The following is a 6000-nucleotide window of genomic DNA, read 5'->3' on the forward strand; positions in this document are numbered from 1 at the left end:
TTCAGAGTCTCAGGCTCAAACACAGTTTAGAAACTAAATCTATTACATATATACATTCTGGCATATCAGGATAAAAATTTTACCCTTTGTTGCCTTTCATCTAGGGAAAAAGAGGGCTGGCAAATTGCTTGAAAAAATATAAGAAGCAGAGAAAATGGGCTTAGTGGAGATGATGGTGTAAAACCCAGGACGCATATCATTGAGTCATGCTGTGCCAAAATTAGATTTTAAAATTGTTTCTGTCATCTTATGAAAGCCCACAACACTTTGTTCTGAATATCCTAAAGCTCTTATAACTTCTGTTCAAAAAAAGGTTGGCTGTCCTCATCCTTGTTCCTCCAGACATTCCTACACACTAAGAAGTTGATATAATTTTGACATATCTCATTTGAATATATAAATGTCCTTTTTCCTCACCTGACAGAAGAGAGGCTTCTAAGCCTGGGAGCAGCTACCAGGGTCAATTGAAAAGTGTTACAAAATGCATTGGAACTGTATGAAAAAGTTGCTATCTGTTCAATTGGACTGATTTCTCCATCTGGTGCTGCCAATTAATTTGCCAAATTTAACCTTTTAAAATGTCATTCTTTACCCCCTCTTAAGGATAACTAACTAATGCATTTTTCTGTGTCCTGACTTCTTAAAAGCTATTGCCCTTTCCATGGCTGTAGGAACTTCTCAGGATGATTGTGAAAAGGAAAAAATACATTGCAAAAGCAGCTTCCCTCCTGGGAAGTGAATGATATTTTTGCCCCACTTAAATGAATTAATTTAGTGCGTTTAATCACCTCAAAATATGAAAATGTAAAGCACTGAAAACAGAATTATTCAAATGCACATTTAAAACAGGCTAATGTCCGTCCATGGCATGGCAATCCTGTTGGTATCCAGTTTTAATGGGTATTATGAATCTCTTTCCAGTTTAGAAAAAAAAAATAATCTATCATGCTGGTGTAACTGTAGACCCTGTATTTTTCACAGTTATGAATCTTGTATTATGTTAGGAGTCCATAGTTCTTTCTTTTTTTCAGAGACATTTCACTCTTAACTGTGATGACCATTAGTATTTCATTCAGAGAACTATGAAAAATGATGATACTAAATGTTTTACAAATAGGCTTTTATTCATTCTAATTGCCATAATGCAGAATGACATGATTAGTAATGATTTTTAACCAGCTTCTAAGGTGTCGTGTATCAGTTTTATCATGTGAATTAGTTGTTGTGGTAATGATAGCATATCAATTATTCCATGGAAGGTTGCATTAGATCAATTACGTAATTAATCTGTCTTGTTTCTTTACTTATTTGTTTCCCTGGTAATTGCGAAAATATGGGAATTACCATATGCAGTTAGTACTTTTTTTTTCTGATCTACTTGCACAGATTATTTTGCAAACAATATTCTATGAAGTATTTTTATACTTTTTTCTTATGAAAATGGGATCATTTCACTCATTTCCTAAGTATATTTTTTATTTTTTAATAAATTGTTCATATTTTGTTGTTTTCTTTAAAAGCACAGGTTTGTCAGTTACAGTTTTTCTCTGGCACAGTAAAGCACATCTGAACTGGAGGTATTTGCTGAGGGAAATTTGAGAGTTGTGGCAAGGTTCATGTTTCTCCAGTTCTAACTGCGGTCTCTAACCATCAGGTGTCAGGTTGCTGTCCCTATTGCCATCTGATTCTTGGCTGCACAGTGGCCTAACATCAAGGAGAAATGGAGACAGGTTCAGTTTTTAAACCTGTGGTTTGCTTCATACTTTAGTACGAAGTCCATCTCCATCCAGCTCTTACACACTCAGAGCATAGCCACCAGATGAATTTGGATCTGCCCAGGCTTGGCTGTGTTGAAGAGTAAATAGTCTTCACAATTCCTCATACTTCGCCTACACAAACCTTAAACAAAGACAGATCCGAATCTTTCTGAAAGAGTGTATAACTGAGTTATCTGTATACGCATAGGGCAACTACATCTATACAAATTATTCCAAGGCAAATCCTGTCCGGAATTTTCTTCCCACAGCAGAACACTTTCTGAAAATGACATGATTTGATTAAAAACATATTTATTTAGACTTCTGGAAAATACTGAAAATTCTTGTAGAAAGTTTGATTTAGGAAATATGCAACCTCTATAGGAGCAATTGTGTTCAGAACAACTGGCTTTCCCCTGAGGTTTAGGCAGTGATTTTTTTGGACAAACCTACCTGCTCAGTGGTAGTTCTGTGAAATTTGTATGTCACTTACTGTCTCTCAAGACAGATGATTGTAACTACGCAACAGGTAATGGAATAGTTATTCAAAGGTAACATTGTACTGGTTCAGTGGAGATCATCACTAGGAAAAAGCAAATAGTTTCCAACTAAGAAAATCCCAATGCACCCCTGTAAGATGGAAGGGAAAACAAATTTTGAGCATCCTAGGTCCAGTCTCCAGTATGCTGCAAGCCTTATTTTATTGTCAGAGTAAAATATGTCTGTGGACGCTGAAAAGTGACATTATCATGTGCACCAGGGTTGTGGCCAACAAATATGTGTACACTCCTATATTTGTGGAGAGCTGAGCTCACTCTCAAACCCAAATGGGTCTGCCAGGCCCAGTAATCATGTGCAAACACACACCCACAAACAAGCCAACTCCACATCAAGGCGTGGGGCAGCCAAGCGCGTTCAGCCCATCAGCGCAGCTCAGCTCTTGCTGAGCGCAGCTCTTTGGGCACAGCAGATCTGGCAGAGGTGGCCATGCTGCATCTTGAGCCACCAGTAGATGTTTAAAGCACATAATGAATACTTTGAGACATAGCTACAACTGGGCCCGTGAGAGGAATGAAAAGCATGTGGTCACAGAATTTGTTGTGCTTTTAACCTTAATCGGCCAAAAAGACTGAGTGATTTTTAAAGGATGCAGGTGTTTCTGGGAAGCGAAGGGAGAGGTTATACTATCCAGTCCTTCAGACACTGGGTCCAGAAGAAACTTAAATTCCCCAAGTTACTTATTGGTAAACTGGCAGATACCAGTCTGTACTAAAACCAAGTAACTTTTTATCTCTGAAATCCTTTAAAAATAAGAAGTTTAATATAATGAGCAGTTGAGACTGCTTGTTTCTTACATTAATCATTGGCTATGATTTTACAAGAAAAGAGATGGCAGTAGGGACCTACAATGTACCTGCATGTGCAATTGTGGTTATTACCCAGGTGGATGTACCCTTGGGCTGCCTTTTACCATGCAAGAGTTATGTCATCTCACACAGGATGAAGTGACAGCTGAAACACAATGTCTTAGAGAAAAGATCAGAAATAAAGTTACCTTTGTTGAAGTGTTTATAAGGTTCTTCAAAATAATAAATGACAGAATACAATGACAGACTGCAGTTAGTGGTGTCCTCAGCTAGTGCAAATTTAGTAATTACTGGTGTCATGGTACTCTCTCTGAACTCTATTGTAAGAAGGTTTAAAGATTATCAGCTTTGGTCTGACTATGGTTTGTGCCTATTCAATCGCCATTATCTTAGTGTCATTCCTAATATGACATTATTTAAAAAATGTGAAGTTGTGAGAAATTTTCATGGATGTTGCTTTACACTAGCAGTTTCTTCAGTATTGATGCTGTATGTCTAGTAATAAATATTTGGCACCTCTAAATGATTTCTTATCAGGGAACTACCATAAAGTGGGTGCCATTGGCTCCTTTTTGAAGATGTGAAATTTGGAGTCCAGAGGAATAATGTATCTTATGAGGATGCAGTAGTAGAGACCAAAATAGGAGCTGGGTTTCTCAGCTTCTAACTCAGTATGTGAACATGGTTATGCTGCCATGATTTAGTATAGTTTGAAAGTGGTACTGATGTAACAATTGCATATCTTTCTGAAGGAAGGCGCAATGTATTTGCATTTGACAAATGTATTGTCAAAGGAGTATAAAAAGAAATACTTTATGATTGTATCATGGTGTGGTGGGTTAACCCTGACTAGCTGCCAGGTGGCCCTCAAGCTGCTCTATCATTCCCCCTCCTCAGCGGGACAGGGGGAGAAAATACAATGAAAAAAGCTCATGAGTCAAGGTGAGACAGGAAGATCACTCACCAATTACTGTTATGGGCAAATTTAATTAATTTATTGCCAATTAATAACAGAGTAGGATAGTGAGAAATAAAAACAAAACTAAAACCACCTTACTCCTCTCCCTCCCCTTCTTCCCAGGCTCAACTTCACTCCCAACTCTTCTACCTCCTCCCTCTGAGCAGCGCAAGTGGACGAAGAATGGGGCTTGTGGTCTGTCCATAATGCTTTGTCTCTGCTGCTCCTTTCTCCTCACACTCTTCTCCTGCTCCAGTGTAGTGTCCCTCCCACGGGAGACAGTCCTTCATGAACTTCTCCTTCCCATGCGCTGCAGTTCTTCAAGAACTGCTCCAGCATGGGTTGTTTCTCAAATATTCTCACTCCTCTCTCACAGCTGCTGTGCAGCGTTTTTTACCATTTCTTAAATATGTTTTCACAGAGGCACCACTAATGTTGCTGATGGGCTCAGCGTATGTTTGGACATTAGCAGGTCATTTTGGAGCTAGCTAAAACTGTCTCTGCCCAACACAGAAGCAGCTCCTGGTGTCTTTTCAAGAGAATCCATCCCTGCAGTTTCCCCACTACCAAAACCTTGCCACGTAAACCCAATACATCTAGCAAAGAAATAGGTGAAGTTCAGCCTTTACCTCCAATGGTTTGCTTTTATTTTATTTTGTTCTGTGTAGAAAAATTATCACCACCTTCAAAAAGGATACGTGGTCAAAGCCATCTTCTTCACTTTAAAAATACTGTTGAAACATAAATGGAACAAAGAGTGAGTGAATTGCAGCTGCATCTGTGGTTCTTGACGGTCCTGTACAAAAACTGCTGATAAACTTCTTCGCAGGTTGGAAAAATTTCTTCATCCCCTCTCTCTTCTCTGTCTTAACAATGACTGAGGTATAAAAGCTCAAAGTATGTTTGCCTCCAGGCAGTGAACAAACTGAAAAGATCTGCCGCAAAGCTGAGAAAATTCTTTAGAAATTCAGAGGCATCAAAGGTATGTGGACAATTTTTCTGCGGACATAAGGACAGTAGCTAGTTGCTCTAAGATATCACTGTAAGCCTACTCCAGAGGAGAGCGTACGTATGCCTGACAGCTCACCCTGGGTGAAAAATCAGGAGTTGTGATATAGGCACAAGTCAAAATTTCCCAGTTACTACTTTTTTACCAATTAAAAAATACCGTTCCAGCCCTCAGGCAACACTAGCCAGCAAGCACAGGGCTGGAACCCAGGACCTCTTTGCTACTTCTTCAGTAAGCAGAATAGCTCCATACAGACCTGGCACTGAAGCTATGAGGAGTTTCACTTCTCGGCACAGGTTTATAAGTATAGTCACCGAGAACTAACCATGGAATAAGGGAAAATACATTGTAGCTCAATATTTGTCTTATCTGACTACAGTAATCAAATGTGAAATTTGAGTCTTTTGCATAAAAATTTTTACACATTGCTGTGCTGACAACTCTTAAATCTGTTGCTTGTTTTTATCGTATTTTTTGGCAATATTTTTCTCCAATAAACAAAAAAATGTTCTGCCTTGGTTTTGCATTTGTTGACAATTTAATTTCCTCATATATTTGCTTTCTGTACGAGAGTTTGTTAGGATCTGGAATAGTTTCTTTGTCAAAGATTATTCTAGTCAAGTGTTAATGTGTAGAAATAGCTTCTCAAATTAAAAAAAAAAAAAGAAAAAAAAGATGTTTGTTGTCTCTTATAAAGCAACTTTCAATCTCAATTGTCTCAACTAAAAGAAGAAACAGGTCTCATCCAGATGACAAATGAGTCTGATGTGTTTTCTACTACCCACATGAAAAGGGATGCTAAGAAAAAATTGAAGTTAAATCCATCAGCTGCACAAAAATAGTTTCCACTTTAGACTTCAGAGATACTGACTTGGGGGATTTGCAAAAGGATATGCAATCAGTGGTCCT

The sequence above is a fragment of the Nipponia nippon genome, unplaced genomic scaffold (assembly GCF_047370975.1).
Source record: "Nipponia nippon isolate SJK-2023a ecotype South Korea unplaced genomic scaffold, ASM4737097v1 scaffold_4, whole genome shotgun sequence".
NCBI classification, from domain to species: Eukaryota; Metazoa; Chordata; class Aves; order Pelecaniformes; family Threskiornithidae; genus Nipponia; species Nipponia nippon.